The 17,925-nt window shown below is 45.7% G+C and overlaps 1 long non-coding RNA gene across 1 annotated transcript; it reads left to right on the forward strand.

The window, feature by feature from the left end:
* Window positions 1–837: 837 nt before the first annotated feature.
* On the forward strand, window positions 838–1,800 carry LOC141129923 (uncharacterized). Its single transcript, XR_012241910.1, has 4 exons — window positions 838–963; window positions 1,061–1,129; window positions 1,566–1,622; window positions 1,747–1,800. It is a non-coding gene; the product is annotated as an uncharacterized lncRNA (long non-coding RNA).
* Window positions 1,801–17,925: the final 16,125 nt, after the last annotated feature.

Consider the following 17,925-nt stretch of genomic DNA (forward strand, 5'->3'; position numbering starts at 1 on the left):
TTATATATTATCGCCACAATCATTTTAAGAGGAATATTTCCATGCCGTTATTTGTTCTTAGTTAGTTATCACTAAACTGAGCAGTAAGTGCTTTTAAGTTCCACTTGACCTGACCACCTGTAGGTTGCGCCCCCTTTCTGACCAGGCCATATTTTGCTATTTAGCGCATTGCAGCTTTAAACTGCACGCTCCTGTGATGTATTACCCAAATGAAATTTATGCTCTTCTCCCGCCATATATAGAGCTTTTATTGGTGGCATTAGATCACCGCTGGGTTTTACATTTTTTGTTATTGAAAAATAAAAAAGTTATATATATATATATATATATATATATATATATATATATATATATATATATATATATATATATATATATGTATATATATAAAAAAGTGTTACGGTGGCTGGACTTAACCAGCTTGCGGACCCGCCATATTTTTAGTTACTATGGGGGGGGTCCACATCTGCAAGTGGGTTAATGCTTTGCAAAAGAAACAAGGAAGGAAATTTTACACTATACACAGTTCACACAAGCGCGTAATAGAAAGGTGGACTTGAGTGGACACAATGGACATTTACTCGGCACAATCCCTATCCTGCCTTTTATTATTTATTGTGCACCAAAAAAGCATAGGTTTTTCTTACAATAAATTTGGTTAATAAATAAATGTGCAAACCTTGTGCTACATGAAAAAATGTGCCTAATCCAAAAATTCCATTTGCATTGTTTCATTCTACGGGTTCATTCTACATGTGTTTCATGTGTTGATGTCATTTTCAGATTACAATTGTAGTTTAATTGTGGAACCCATTTCTCTTCTCTTTTTGTTTTGCAGTTCCATAGTGCGTAAACGCAGGCAGTCGGGGCGCAGAGGAAAGCAGGTATCTCTCCTCCCCCATGAGAAGGAGCTCTTAGCAGCTGTAGGGGAGGATGAGATAAAAAAACTGCTGGCTCATCAGGGTTGGTGTCAGCATTGCATTGTGTGTAGGACATTTTTTTTGTCAACCATGCGACGCGACATAGTCATTTACCATGATGTGTTTGATTTTATTTAAAGATCGTCTCCAGGCCCAGCGCCGCCGGAGGCAGAGGGCAGAGGAGCAGGAGTCCTCCACGTCATCATGCAGTAAGTACTGTAGTAGTGACACTAATACAGTGGTTCCTTTTCCATTTGTCCAGCCTTCCATTGTTGATTCCAGTGTCATTGTTTCTCGCTCATGTAGTGACAGGTAGAGCCTCTGCGACGCTCTGTCAGGTAACGCAAGCGATTGCGTAACTTACGTAATTTGACAGAACGTGGCCGCTCTGAACTGAGGTGCCTGATCAGTGGCAGTGCACCTAGCACTCGCCGGCGCTGCTGGAACCAGGACAGGTAAGTGCCTCGTATTTGTTTTTTTTTTAAATGATTTTTTCTAAATGGTGAATGCATGTCCCTGCCTTGTAGATAAACGTTAGTGACCTGCCCTGTATTGCCATGCTAATGGATAATTAATTTTATCTATTTACACTACAGTATATTTATTTACGTTTATTAACGTTCATCATTTCTCCTTTATAAATAGGTGTCATCCAGTCAGAGGGGGAGACTGAGGAGGAGGCTGAGGCAGCAACGCCCACATGTAAGTTAGTATAATCTTGCTGGTATCTGCTAAGTGATCATACATGTTTCAATGTTCTTGTACTAATGTGTGAGATTGTTGTACACTGCAGATTGTAATGTTCTTTTCTATCATTACTCAACAGCTGCTGAGCAGGAGGTGGAGGAGACCTGCCCTGTAGAGGCTGCTGGGGATGCAGGGGAACAGCCAGATGCGGCAGATCCAGGGAGTAAGCATAACTTTTTTTGTATTTTACAGGCAAATATAGTATTTTAAATATGAAATGCTGATGGCATACCTTGTCTAGAATAGCTTGTGATTTATTCTGCAAGGCTTCGGTTTAGCTGGAACCATAGGCGTGCGCAGCCTATTACATTAGGGTGTGCACCGAAAGCTCAAGCACACATACGTGTGTATACATATATATATTGGGACGCCTGCCTTTACACACACATCACCTTTAATGACATCCCAGTCTTAGTCCGTAGGGTTCAATAATGAGTTGGCCCACCCTTTGCAGCTATAACAGCTTCAACTCTTCTGGGAAGGCCGTCCACAAGGTTTAGGAGTGTGTCTATGGGAATGTTTGACCATTCTTCCAGAAGGGCATTTTTTGAGGTCAGGACTCTGTGCAGGCCAGTCAAGTTCCTCTACCCCAAACTCGCTCATCCTTGTCTTTACGGATCTTGCTTTGTGCACTGGTCCAAATCATTTGGTGGAGGGGGAATTATGGTGTGGGGTTGTTATTCAGGGGTTGGGCTTGGCACCTTAGTGCCAGTAAAGGGAACTCTTCTGTCATCAGCATACCAAGACATTTTGGACAATTTCATGCTCCCAACTTTGTGGGAACAGTTTGGGGACGGCCCCTTCCTGTTCCAACATGACTGCCCACCAGTGCACAAACAAGGTCCATAAAGACATGGACTTAGCAGGGGTGGTGGGAAATTAACTTCAAGTGCAATCATTCACATTATTACCGTAACTAAAACATATACAATTAAGTGTACCACTCTAAAAAATCACTCTAAAAAAGAAAAATTCCAAAGTCCTATACTGGTGTGAACCTCCCAACTAAAAAGTTGTTGCACTTTAAGGTAATTTGTATTGCAATTATCTGTAGAGGGGTTTCCACCATCCCTGCTAAGGCAGCACTGATGGGCACTGATAGGCAGCACTGATGGGCTCTAATAGGCTGCACTGATTGGCAGCATTGATGGGCACTAATTGGTAGCACTGATGTGCGCTGATAGGTGGCAATGATAGGCAGCACTGATAGGTGGCACTGATGGGTGGCACTGATGTACGCTTATTGTCAGCACTGATGGGCACTGATTGGTAGCACTTATGGGCACTGATAGGCTCTGATTCGCTGCACTGATAGGCAGCATTGGTTGGCACTGATAGGGTGCACTGACTGGGACTGGTTGCCACTGATAGGCAGCATTGGTTGGCACTAATAGACAGCATTGGTTGGCACTGATAAGCAGCATTGGTTGGCACTGGTTGGCACTGATAGGCAGAATTGGTTGGCACTGATAAGCAGCTCTGGCACGGATAGGCAGCACTGGTTGGCACGGATAGGCAGCATTGGTTGGCACTGTAAGCAGCACTGGCACTGATAGGCAGCATTGGTTGGCACTGGCACTGATAAGCAACACTGGCACTAATAGGCAGCATTGGTCGGCACTAATAATCAGCACTGATTTGCACTGATAGGCAGCACTGGTTTGCACTGGTTGGCACTGAAAGGCAGAATTGGTTGGCACTGATAAGCAGCACTGGCATGGATAGGCTGTACTGCTTGGCACTGATTGGCAGTACTGGTTGGCACTGATTGGCAGCATTGGTTGGCACTGATTGGCAGCATTGGTTGGCACTGGTAGACCGCACTGGTTGGCACTGATAGGCAGAATTAGTTGGCACTAATAAGCAGCACTGGCATGGATAGGCAGTACTGGTTGGCATTGATAGGCAGCATTGGTTGGCACTGAGGATCAGCACTGGCACTGATAGGCAGCATTGGTTGGCGCGGATAAGCAGCACTGGCACTGATAGGCAGCATTGGTTGGCACTGATAGGCAGCACTAGTTTGCACTGATAGGCAGAATTGGTTGGCACTGATAAGCAGAACTGGCACAGATAGACAGTACTGGTTGGCACTGGCAGCATTGGTTGGCACTGATTGGCAGCATTGGTTGGCACTGATAGGGGAGAGGGGGAGTTTCACATTCAGGAGATCGTGAGAATTGCCAGAGCTGTTCAGTGTATGAAACTGTCAGATGATGACACTGCATGCAGGGAGAGATACCAGCTGTTAAAAGTCAGCGGTGATGTTGGTGGTGGGCGGGACTGAACAGTTACCAAACAGCAGCCAATAGGATGGGTCTGGGCGGGCCGCTACATTTCTCTGGCTCCGCCCTCTCTCTGAAGCAGCCCAATCATTGGCTGGTGTTGGCGCTTGGTCCCGCCCACCCCCGACATCACGGCTGAGTTGTGATGACTTACAACTGAGCCGCGATGTCGGGGGTGGGCGGGACCAAGTGCTATAAACACCAGCCAATGTTTGAGCTGCTTTAGAGAGGGGGCGGGGCCATATAAATGTAGCGGCCCGCCCAGACCCCATCCCATTGGCTTGTGTTTGATGGCCGTTCAGTCCCGCCCACCCCCGACATCACCCCGACATTTTGACAGCTGGTCTCACTTCCTGTTTGCAGTGTCATTATCTAACAGTTTCATACACTGATCAGCTCTGGCAATTCTCACGATCTGCTGCTATGAAACTGTTTCACAGGCAGCGCGGGCCACACACTATCTTGGATGCGGCATTTTGGGGCAAATCTCTGGAGACAGCACGGGGTGATTAGGGTGTGCCCAGGCACACCCGGCACACCCCGTGCGCACGCCTATGGCTGGAACTATTAATTATATTAGTTCCCCTCTGCAGATGATTCCAGTCTTCCTGTTAGCGTGACCTGTGCTTGTTAATATTTCCCCAATGTCCCTGATCATGCCACCTTCTTGCTGCAGTTCAGATTCCCAGTCTGAGCCAATCACTGTTAATCATTATGAATAACACAGCAGACTGGGGGGGGGTGTCAGAAAAGAATCTCCAGCTATTGGCTGGCAGTCCCTGGACATGTTCAATCTCTGGCATGCCCCTAATGCATGCATTAACACTTTTCTCATGATGTTATACCTGTTATACCTCCTAGCCTAGACCAGGAGTGAGTAACCTACCTAGCCTAGAACAGAAGTGGGGCTTAATTTATTCAACAATCAGTGGCCTTACAAAATTATCAACTTTAAAAAATAGCCTGCTATATTTTATTAAACAACTTTTTATTAGGTCATCCCAAATGCAATGGCTTGAATGGCTTCTCTTTGGTGAGTGTAATGTTAAAAGCTGGTATAGCTGATATGTTTTTCTGCAAGTGCAACTGATCCTCCATATTTGCCAAAGTCAGTCAGTCTGGATGAGGTAGATTAGTTAGCAGTAGCACTTAGGCGTCCATTACACCTTAAGATTTTCTCCAGCCGCCCGTGCGACCAAGCGGATAAAATCTTTGGGAGATTCCCCTTTACACTGCTCGATGTGTAGAGGGGAATCCCTTTGTACTCTGGCCGGGGAGGACACTCAGTTCCACCCCGGTCAGAGTACAGTAAAGTAGTACTACACATTCCTGCACAGCTCTGCAAACTTGGTATGACGCAGCGAATTGACACAGACACCACTATCTCCTACACACAAATTGATTAGGTGCATCTCACTAAATATCAAAAACTGGTATGGATGGAAGTGAAAACATCTCAAGATGTTACAGGATTGTCTACAAGGGCTGGGAGATCGTTGCCTTTATATAATGTTAGGGTGAAGAAGCCATGTGTATGTGTATTGTATTATCTATCTATCTAATGTATTTTCTTTTCTTCACAGGTGAAGTCTTCATCCTGCAACTGCAGCCTGTGGACGAAGACCTGGACCTGCCCGCGTCTGGTTGGACTGGCTGTCCTTCTGAGTCCCCAGTGGTTTCTACAGTCCTCCACCCTTCAACATCCCCCCACCTGGCCTCCCCAGTGCATCCTTCACCCGCTCCAGAAGAGGCACACATCCCCCACCCTCCAGAGCCACATGTGACGGATTATCTGCGGCGCATTGTGGAGGTCCAAAAGAGACATTTTGCAGTTACCCGGAGGCTGCGTCAATCTTTGGCCCTCCACAATCACCGGCAGCTCCGTCACTCTGTGGCTCTGCAGAGGTACCAGCGTAGCCTCAGGAGACACCTGGAGGCTACGCGGTACCTTGGTGACCAGTTGGCTGGGATTAATATGTCCCTACAGCGACTGGTCACCAGGTTGGGGGAGAATGTACTCTAATTTTTTTTTTTTTTTTTTTTTTGTTTTGTTTATGTTAACTGTTAACCACTTCAGCCCCGGAAGGTTTTACCCCCTTCCTGACCAGAGCACTTTTTACAATTCGGCACTGCGTCGCTTTAACTGCTAATTGCGCGGTCATGCAATGCTGTACCCAAACGAAATTTGCGTCCTTTTCTTCCCACAAATAGAGCTTTCTTTTGATAGTATTTGATCACCTCTGCCGTTTTTATTTTTTGCGCTATACACGGAAAAAGACCGAAAATTTTGAAAAAAAATGATATTTTCTACTTTTTGTTCTAAAAAAAATCCAATAAACTCAATTTTAGTCATACATTTAGGCCAAAATGTATTCGGCCACATGTCTTTGGTAAAAAAAATGTCAATAAGTGTATATTTATTGGTTTGCGCAAAAGTTATAGCGTCTACAAACTAGGGTACATTTTCTGGAATTTACACAGCCTTTAATTTATGACTGCCTATGTCGTTTCTTGAGGTGCTAAAATGGCAGGGCAGTACAAAACCCCCACAAATGACCCCATTTTGGAAAGTAGACACCCCAAGGAATTTGCTGAGAGGCATGTTGAGCCCATTGAATATTCATTTTTTTTGTCCCAAGTGATTGAACAATGACAAAAAAAAAAAAAAAAAAAAAAAATTACAAAAAGTTGTCACTAAATGATATATTGCTCACACAGGCCATGGGCATATGTGGAATTGCACCCCAAAATACATTTAGCTGCTTCTCCTGAGTATAGGGATACCACATGTGTGGGACTTTTTGGGAGCCTAGCCGCGTACGGGGCCCCGAAAACCAATCACTGCCTTCAGGATTTCTAAGGGCGTACATTTTTGATTTTACTCCTCACTACCTATCACAGTTTTGAAGGCCATAAAATGCCCAGATGACATAAAACCCCCCCAAATGACCCCATTTTGGAAAGTAGACACCCCAAGCTATTTGCTTTGAGGCATGTTGAGTCCATGGAATGTTTTATATTTTGACACAAGTTGCGGGAAGGTGACAAATTTTTTTTTTTTTTTTTTGCACAAAGTTGTCACTAAATGATATATTGCTCACACAGGCCATGGGCATATGTGGAATTGCACCCCAAAATACATTTAGCTGCTTCTCCTGAGTACGGGGATACCACATGTGTGGGACTTTTTGGGAGCCTAGCCGCGTACGGGACCCCGAAAACCAATCACTGCCTTCAGGATTTCTAAGGGCGTACATTTTTGATTTTACTCCTCACTGCCTATCACAGTTTCGGAGGCCATGGAATGCCCAGGTGGCACAAACCCCCCCCAAATGACCCCATTTTGGAAAGTAGACACCCCAAGCTATTTGCTGAGAGGCATGGTGAGTATTTTGCAGCTCTCATTTGTTTTTGAAAATAAAGAAAGACGAGAAAAAAAAATTTTTTTTTTCTTTTTTCAATTTTCAAAACTTTGTGACAAAAAGTGAGGTCTGCAAAATACTCACTATACCTCTCATCAAATAGCTTGGGGTGTCTACTTTCCAAAATGGGGTCATTTGGGGGGTTTTTTTGCCACCTGGGCATTCCATGGCCTCCGAAACTGTGATAGGCAGTGAAGAGTGAAATCAAAAATTTACGGCCTTAGAAAGCCTGAAGGCGGTGCTTGGTTTTCGGGGTCCCGTACGCGGCTAGGCTCCCAAAAAGTCCCACACATGTGGTATCCCCGTACTCAGGAGAAGCAGCAGAATGTATTTTGGGGTGTAATTTCACATATTTCCATGGCATGTTTGAGCAATATATCATTTAGTGACAACTTTGCGCAAAAAAAAATAAAAAAAATAAAAAATTGTCTCTTTCCCGCAACTTGTGTCGCAATATAAAATATTCCATGGACTCAACATGACTCTCAGCAAATAGCTTGGGGTGTCTACTTTCCAAAATGGGGTCATTTGGGGGGGTTTTGAACTGTCCTGGCATTTTATGCACAACATCTAGAAGCTTATGTCACACATCACCCACACTTCTAACCACTTGAAGACAAAGCCCTTTCTGACACTTATTGTTTACATAAAAAAATAATTTTTTTTTGCAAGAAAATTACTTTGAACCCCCAAACATTATATATTTTTTTTAAAGCAAATGCCCTACAGATTAAAATGGTGGGTGTTTCATTTTTTTTTTTCACACAGTATTTGCGCAGCGATTTTTCAAACGCATTTTTTGGGGAAAAAACACACTTTTTTACATTTTAATGCACTAAAACACACTATATTGCCCAAATGTTTGATGAAATAAAAAAGATGATCTTAGGCCGAGTACATGGATACCAAACATGACATGCTTTAAAATTGCGCACAAACGTGCAGTGGCGACAAACTAAATACATTTTTAAAAGCCTTTAAAAGCCTTTACAGGTTACCACTTTAGATTTACAGAGGAGGTCTACTGCTAAACTTACTGCCCTCGATCTGACCTTCGCGGCGATACCTCACATGCATGGTGCAATTGCTGTTTACATTTGACGCCAGACCGACGCTTGCGTTCGCCTTAGCGCGAGAGCAGGGGGGACAGGGGTGCTTTTTTTTTTTTTTTTTTTTTTTTTACTTTATTATTATTATTTTTTTATCTTATTTTTAAACTGTTCCTTTCATTTTTTTTTTTTTTTAATCATTTTTATTGTTATCTCAGGGAATGTAAATATCCCCTATCATAGCAATAGGTAGTGACAGGTACTCTTTTTTGCAAAAATTGGGGTCTATTAGACCCTAGATTTCTCCTCTGCCCTCAAAGCATCTGACCACACCAAGATCGGTGTGATAAAATGCTTTCCCAATTTCCCAATGGCGCTGTTTACATCCGGCGAAATCTAAGTCATAAAATGCTCGTAGCTTCCGGTTTCTTAGGCCATAGAGATGTTTGGAGCCACTCTGGTCTCTGATCAGCTCTATGGTCAGCTGGCTGAATCACCGGCTGCATTTTCAGGTTCCCTGTTGAGACAGGAGAGCCAGAGAAAAACACGGAAGACGTTGGGGGGGGAGGGGCATTCCCTCCCACTACTTGTAAAAGCAGTCTAGAGGCTAATTAGCCGCTAGGATTGCTTTTACATGAAAGCCGACCGCTGGCTGAAAAGAATGATACCAAGATGATACCTAAACCTGCAGGCATCATTCTGGTATAACCACTCAAAGTCGTGAATGGCGTACCTGAAGACAAAAAAATGGTTAACAATAAAGCACAGTAAACGGTAAAGTATAAAAAATTGCATACCTGAAAAACAAACATGATAAAACATAATAACAATAAAACATTGCAGAATAGAATACAGTAAAAAAGAACAGAACAATAGAGAGAGAGAATAGAGAGAGAAAGAACAATAAAACGACAACTATTTTTTTTTTATTTTATATTTTTGTATGTGTTTTTTTTTTTTTTTTACACTTTTTTTTGTAACTAACTTTTATAACTGTAACCGGTTCCAGGTTCGGGTCTCTCAAAATGCGATGGCATCTTGGGAGACCCTGTGAAAGTGTGCCTAGTCTGTGCAATGCTGTACCCTACGCTAATACTCAACTAGTGCATGGTAGCGTTCAAAATATTCACCAATGCAAAGACCAGGATTGTCAGGACAGGAGGGACAATAATAGCGGGTGTCACGTCTATATCCGCGCTTGCTGCAGACACAACATCTTTTTTGGGGGGGTTCGTTGGGTAGGGGTACTCGGGAGGACATAAAGAAAATGCCTCTCATGCAGCCGACTGCATTTGGTTGGGGATGTGAATGGGGGAAGTACGGGTGCTGCAGAAGCGGTGGGTTCCCAATTAGGATTGGCGAATGCAGCAGGAAGGGCACTATGGGCACGACGGGCCTGTGTTCGTCTTCTTGGTGGCAGCGGGACACTACTTGTGCTTGCCACCTCACCAGCTTGAACTGCACTTATGGGACTCGCCACGTCACCAAGTGTTACTGCAGTGCTGGTTTGACTATGACCGGGGTGTACTAGGCCGCTGGTGCTTGCCAGTTCACCAAAACGCTACCAAAAAAACTGTTAGCGATCGCAAGGATCAGGCCTGACTCTGCGAACGCTGCAGTTATGCGTTTAGTGTTTTGTAAGTGACAGTGATCGATCGATACTGCACTTGGGTGGGCTGGGCTGGGCCGGGCGGAGGGGCAAAACACAGGTGCTAGCAGGTATCTGGGCTGATCCCGCTAACACTGCGTTTGTGGGAACCCTAAACTGCTGGGGACGCTAGTATAGATCTGATCGGATCAGATATTGATCCGATCAGATACTATACCACTAAGGGAGGCGTATGCTGCGTGCGTGGGTGTTAGCGGTACTGGCGCTAACCTGACGCTGCCTGGGGCTGGTGCTTGCCAGTTCACCAAAACGCTACCAGAAAAACTGTTAGCGATCGCAAGGATCAGGCCTGACTCTGCGAACGCTGCAGTTATGTGTTTAGTGTTTTGTAAGTGTCAGTGATCGATCGATACTGCACTTGGGTGGGCTGGGCTGGGCCGGGCGGAGGGGCAAAACGCAGGTGCTAGCAGGTATCTGGGCTGATCCCGCTAACACTGCGTTTGTGGGAACCCTAAACTGCTGGGGACGCTAGTATAGATCTGATCAGATCAGATATTGATCCGATCAGATACTATACCACTAAGGGAGGTGTACAGTGCGTGCGTGGGTGTTAGCGGTACTGGCGCTAATCTGACGCTGCCTGGGGCTGGTGCTTGCCAGTTCACCAAAACGCTACCAAAAAAACTGTTAGCGATCGCAGGGATCAGGCCTGACTATGCGAACGCTGCAGTTATGCGTTTAGTGTTTTGTAAGTGACAGTGATCGATCGATACTGCACTTGGGTGGGCCGGGCAGAGGGGCAAAACGCAGGTGCTAGCGGGTATCTGGGCTGATCCCGCTAACACTGCGTTTTCGGGAACCCTAAACTGCTGGGGACGCTAGTATAGATCTGATTGGATCAGATATTGATCCGTTCAGATACTATACCACTAAGGGAGGCGTATGCTGCGTGCGTGGGTGTTAGCGGTACTGGCGCTAATCTGACGCTGCCTGGGGCGACGCATATCACCGCCGGGCGATCAGGGGGCTAAACCTTTATTCGGTAATAAACGGCGGGTGCCCTGACACTATAAAAAATAAACAAACTAACCAGCGTCACTCGTAACAGTTATACGGTGATCAGTGGTGAAAGGGTTAACTAGGGGGCAATCAAGGGGTTAAAACCTTTATTAGATAGTATATGGGGGTCCCTGTCACTATAAAACGCTGACGGCGAACCTAAATATTTACGTCTCTAACTAGCATCACCAGCGACACTAATACAGCGATCAGAAAAATGATCGCTTAGTGACACTGGTGACAGGGGGTGATCAAGGGGTTAAAACTTTATTAGGGGGGGTTAGGGGGGTATCCTAGACCTAAAGGGGGGTAATACTCACTGCCCTAACACTGTAACTGTCACAAACTGACACCATGCAGTAATCAGAAAAAAAAAAAAAAAAAAATACTGCTAATGTCAGTTTGTGACGGGGGGGGTGATTGGGGGGGGATCGGGGGGCGATCGGGGGGGGATCAGGGGTGTAAAGTATGCCTGGCATGTTCTACTGTGTGTGTTTGTGTTGTGTGGACTTACATGTCTTCTCTCCTCCGCGCTGGACGGAAACTGCCAGACCGAGGAGAGATGACATCACATCCTCTGCCTGTGTGAAACTACACACAGGCAGAGGAGGATTCCCATTGGCTGGGAGCGATCGCGAGGGGGGGGCCACGATCGGATGGTCTCCCCCTCGCCTCCCGACGCTCCCAGTCAGATGCCGACCGCCGATGGCACCGGGGGGGGGTCCGATGGGACCCCCCGCCCGCGGGAGGCAGATCACGTACAGGTACGTGATTCTGCCTGCCCGTGCCATTCTGCCGACGTATATATACGTTAGGCGGTCGGCAAGTGGTTAAATAAAAAAATTTTGTTCAGAAATAATTGTTTTCTTGAGTTTTGCTTTCCTTGTTAGATTTGTGTGATGTTTATCTAAATGAACTAGTCCATATATTGTTACTAACTTACTAGAGGCCTTATAATTGTAGTTTTTCTACATTTAACCATCAGGCTGAACTTAGAAAATTGATGAGATTTCTCTCTACACTATTTCAATGCAAAGGGTAATCCAATGTATTGTGTCCAGTCACGCCATTCAGCTTTCCCTCCACCAGAATACACAGCAGATAGTTAGAGCAGGGGTTACTCTATACAGTCCTCAACAGTTCACAGGACATAGGTTGCAGGCTTGCAATCATGAGGGCAACAGTTAACCGGACAGAGGTTCACAGGCTAACGCAATTACAAGGGGCAACAGTTCAAAGGGCAGTGTCATGGTTATGCAATAGAGTTTGTCTGTCAGCATACCTGTCTCCATGTGTTCATCTCTAGAGACCAGCTGACCCTCACCTGACTGCTTTTGTAAGCTCTCCTTTAGCATGGCTCCACCCCAGCTCCTATCAGGGAACCCTATATTAACCTGTGCACTGCAAGCCAGCAGTGCTGATCAACCATTGTGTGTTAGCTTTCGTGTGTACTGGCTGTGTTTCCTACGTCTGATTCCAGTTAACCGACTTTGGCCTGTTCTCTACTATTCCTGTCTGCTCGTGACCCTGACCTTTGGCGTGTCCCTGACCATCCCTGTTTGCCTGTGACCCTGAACCTTGGCGTGTACTCTGTTGTCCTTGTCTGCTTGTGGCCTCGACCTTGGCTTGTCCCTTACTTCCTTGTTGTTCCAGCCTGCTGCCTCTTTCCTCTTCTCCTGTAGTCTACCGTGAGCATGAGATGTGAGACCCTGGGGGCTGCGACCTGGAGCCAGACTGCAGCGCAGTCCATCCTCACCACTAGAGGCTCTGGTGAACACCTACTGGCTCTTAGACTCCGCGCCCTGGAGAATCTATGCTCTAGCTCCCAGTGGGATCTGTGTTAGTGATCCAGTAGACCTGCTTCCTGAACCTCCCAGGTTTCAATCCACAGCAGTCAGTCCTAGGATCCACTACCTAGCGGTGCACTTCCGATTCCTACAGAGTGCATCTGTCACCTAGCCTCAAGGTGACCTGACAGGCAGTCATCATTTCCAGGGCTTGAGTAACATGGCAGCAGGGTAGATTACTCACTCACACTAGTGACTATGGACAATTGCAGATGGTCATGAAACAGGCGGAGGATCAGAGAGGGCCCTGGTGTCCCCAGGGTCAGAGATGGTAAATGGGAGGGGTCCTGGGCATCTGGATGCAGCTCAGCAGTGACCAACTAATATATCTTGCATAGAATCACGTTTCCAACTGTATGCTTCTTTGTGCTATGTTGTGTTGGTAGCATATTCTGATCCTTGAGTTGACAGTCTCTCCATCAAGAGGAACTGTCATGCTGTTGAGGTCATCTTTAATCATTGTCTCTTATTTCCAGACCACCAAACAAAAATGGTTAAATATTAGCACATGTTGCTATTTGTATTTACAAAGACAGCAACACGTGAGCAGTAGCGCCACGTCAAGGCTTCAACCCTTGCTACTGTCCATTCACACAACATTCATTCATGCAATCAAGCACACTCTAGTCACTCTACACAACATTCATTACAAAAAAGGGTGATGGAAGGAATAAAGGGAAAAATTTGGATTGCTTAAAACAATATAATTCTATTTAAATCTTGGGGTCACACCAAAGTCAAGTAGACAACTGCTATTGTGTCAAGTGGTAAGAAAATAAAAAAAATGATTTTCCTCAACATTTGGATGGTTCCTCTGAGTCCCATCTATCTTCACTGTCCATTCACACAACATTCATTCATGCAATCACGCACAATCAAGTCACTCTTGTCCCATCTATCTTCACATGGTAACAATGATTCAGGTCTCACAAATTAAGGGTAGGGTAACCCAGCTTGGGGAGGTTAAATTTGAGGAAAGTTATTTGTTCCATCAAATGGGGTGTTAGTTGTGAACGGTGTGGATTAAGGATATTCCCAGTAATAGAGAAAACTCTCTCACTTTGCACAGTGGTTGGAGGACAGAATAGTAGTTGCTGGGCAACCAGGCAAAGACCAGGCCACAAACTTTTCTTACCATCCCAATAGGTCAAAGGGTCCTCTGTAGGAAGCAAAGGTGCTTCATATAGGTAGGCCGTGACCATTTCAGAGGCACTGCTCTCCTCTCGATTACCTGCTGCTTGACCTGCATCCACCAGATTGTCAAGTGCCTCTGCCCAACATGCACATGCTCCACTCTGTTGTTTTTGAGTGATGCTGCCAGGCCTTGGAATAGCAGACATGGCAGGTGAATCTTCCAAACCGGCCTCAACCGTCGTACATCTCTGTTGCTGCAAATTCCGGACCCTTTCAATCAATTTTTGTTTCCAGTAGGAGAGGCTGTTGTCTCTGAGTGCCAGTTTACCTTTGATCCTGGGATCACACAGGGAAGCCAGCATGAGTTCAGGGCTTTTGCGGACACGGTCATTTAGCCGATCTTTTAAGTTAGCTTGTAGCTTTCTGATGAAAGACGCTACATTGGCATGAAGTGGGCTGCCACAAACAGGCTCACTGTTTTCTAGGTACAATCCCATCTTATCTATGAGATAGGTAAACAAGGGTATGACCTGTCCTAGGCTGGCATTGCTCTGACTCAAGTTTTCCGTCACATTCCGAAAGGGTTTTAAGACATAAACGAGCTGCCCAATTATACACCAGTCATCACGTCCCAGTGTGGAATCAATCCCGATGCTGTGGATGGCTGTCTTTTGCTCCAAAATGCGTTCCAGCATTTCCAGGGTATAGTTCCACCGGGTGCTGACATCTTGTTTCAGGCGATGTATGGGGAGCCCTGATTGTTCTTGCTCCTCCCTCAACAGTTGACTAGCCCCAACACTGCGGTGGAAATGCCCTGCAATCTTTCTACAAAGGTCCAAGATTTGAGCAATCTTGTTGGTTTTCTCCACTGGGATTGCACCCTTGACCACTAAATGCAGTATGTGTGCAGAACAGCGCACACCGACAAAAGATCCATCTTGGAGAGCTTTAACCATATTTGAACCTCCGTCTGTCACAATGAACCCAACAGAGACATTGGTGACTGCCTGCTCTCCAAACCAATTGGCCAACATTGATCTAATTGCCCGCAATATGTTGGCAGAGCTGTGTTGGTCATCACGGACTTCTGTGTGGAGCAGGAAAGCTTGATAACCCTGCTGGTCTTGCGCTGCAGACCTGCTTCCTGATGGAGTTTGAACTCTTACATTAGCGCCACCACCAACAGGCACAGTGGCCTGCCACCAGTGTGCAGTCAAAGACAGGAAAGCGTGTTGACCACTGGGAGCTGTCCACAAATCAGTTGTCAAATGAATTGTCTGACCCTCGGCTTTGGCCATTTTTTCCTTCAATAATCCAACGCATGAGTGGTATAGTGCTGGAATAATCTTTCTGCTGAAAGTTGTTCGTGCAGGAACAACGTATCGTGGAGCAAGGGCATGCATGAGCTGTTTAAACGGCTCCCCTTCAATCATGCGAAAAGAGGCTCCTCCAACAGCAATGAATTGGCCAATGAGGCGGGTGATCTTGTTGGCCTGCTGTTTTGACATGCCCTTGGAACTAAAGCCAACAAAACTATCGAGGGTAGGCTGATGATGTCCTTGGGAGGATGAGGAGCCTGATTGGGTCTGCAGTGGAACTACTGCACGTGGGCGGGTTGTATTAATTGAACCCTCTCTATTGCCTCCTGTGCTCTGAGTAAGTGGTGTGCTTGAGGAGGTACCACCAGTACAGTCAGAGTCCGTTATGCTGCTTCCTGCGCTACCATCTTCTTTTTCTGCCTCTGCCCGCAGTAAAGTAGAGTGGTGGTAATTTTTAAGGTGTAGGTTCATACCAGCATTGGTTAAATGACCTAACTTTTTACCCCTACTTACTTGCTTCCCACACAATTTACACTTGGCAAAGAACCCGCCTTCCAATGTTTGAAAGTATTTCCAAACGTTGCTGCGGCGGGATGCAGCCCCTTGACCCTGTGGATATCTATTTAGGGCTGATATAGCTGCAGCAGGTAGCACACCAGTGGTGGAAGCTGTTGCCACTACAGTTACACTTGGTGAACTAGAACTAGTGCTGCTAATGGCAGGGGTGCTGGGGACTGGGAGGTCGGTGATATCATCACAGGATTCTTCCATAATAACAGAGGGAGAAGGGGAGTTAGCAGCAGATGAAAAAAGTGGACTGCTACCTGTCCTACTCCTCACAGAATATCCCTCTTGCACTTTCTCCAGGTCAAGCTGTAAGTCCTGTGGGCTAAGATTGTATAAAACATCCGCAGTGTTTGGGGAAAGAGGAGCATCACATTCTAAATCATCTTCTTGGGCCAATGAAGAAAAAGTCTCACACTCTGTCTCTGCTGCTGTCTCCCTCAATTGCTCCTTTGGGGAGCTGGGCAGTGGCACTGGTAGTGTGATTGGTGGTGGTGACTGTAAAGGCAACTCCACTTTACTAGGTTTCTTGCCTATTCCATAAAAATATGCAGCCATGACACCTGTAGAAGTGGAAGGAGGCGCTGCACTGGCAGTGGAAGTGGCAGCAGATGTTGGTGGTCTGGCAGGAAAAGTAATATTAGAAGAACTGGGGGTGGTGGAACTAGCTTTGCTGGTGGCATTGGCGGTGACACCCACTGCTGTGGACGGCATGTTGGTGGCGGCAGAAGTGTCAGAGGCACTAGTAGCAGAGACCTTGCCACTTTTTTTACCAAGGCGTCCACTGCGACCACGACCACGACCACTACCTCTACCAGCCTTCACTTTTACATTAGAACGGTACATTTCTGAACTTTACAGCAACTGCAAGTCAGAAAATGGACTGGAGTGGAGATAGGGTATATAGAATCTCAATCTATAAATCACCCCCCACCACAACACGGGCAGCCTCTGAGGCTATCACAACACTAGCAGCAACACTAGTATCACTAGTCTATCTATTAAGTTCACAACACAGATGTAGCTTGCTTCACTACTATTCTGCTGCTGTGCTTAGCTTATGCTCAAATGAAATAGTTCAGGATCTCTGATAAAGTGACAATGAATTCAAACGGACCAGCTAAGATTGACTGTTCTGAAATGAATCAGCGTGTCTGTCTCTCTCTGCTAGCAAATCGTAAGTGAAACTAAGTTGGCTGTACATGCGGTTCTAGCTATGTTACTGCCCCTCCTCTTTGGTTACAATTGACCAATAATAACCATCATCATCATTATTTTTATTTTACTTAATTTTTCTCTCTACGTCGAATCTTCTCTCTCTATGTCGAATCTTCTCTCTATGTCGAATCTTTTCGAATAATCTTGGACTACTATGGTGGATAGACTATAGAGTTAAGGTTAGGCACATTCGACCACAGGTTCGATAGACACAAATTGTTATTGTTAGCGTCATGTCGAATCTCCTATCTATATCGAACTGTTGTCGCAACGAAAACGAAAATAAAGCATTTGTTTATGTCGGATCTTTCGTTTTTCGGAATCTGCGCTTTCGTTATCGTTTGTTAAAACGATAACGAAAATACCTGAAATTCGGACGAAAATGCATTCGGACGAAAACGAATGCACATGTCTAACTGTCATCAGGTAACACTTCTCGGGCTGCACATCAAGGCTAACATTTAGGATGGGCATACAGAGCAATTGCCCAGGGCCCCCACATTCCTAAGGAATTTCCCTCATATGCCCACAGCCTCAACTGTACCTATGGAGTACACTATCTGCGGCCCTCACAGTCAATCTGGTGCGTTAGCTCCGATAGAAAAGGACCTGGACTCCATCCACCTTTGTCTCTGTACAGGAAGAAAGAGACAGCAGAACATAGAGAGCTTCACTGCTTCATCTGTAAGTATGCTAAGACTGAAGTGAAGGCTGGGTTCTGATTGTATGTACAGTATGGTGCAGATTAGGGA

The sequence above is a fragment of the Aquarana catesbeiana genome, linkage group LG02 (genome assembly GCF_042186555.1).
Source record: "Aquarana catesbeiana isolate 2022-GZ linkage group LG02, ASM4218655v1, whole genome shotgun sequence".
Lineage (NCBI taxonomy): Eukaryota > Metazoa > Chordata > Amphibia > Anura > Ranidae > Aquarana > Aquarana catesbeiana.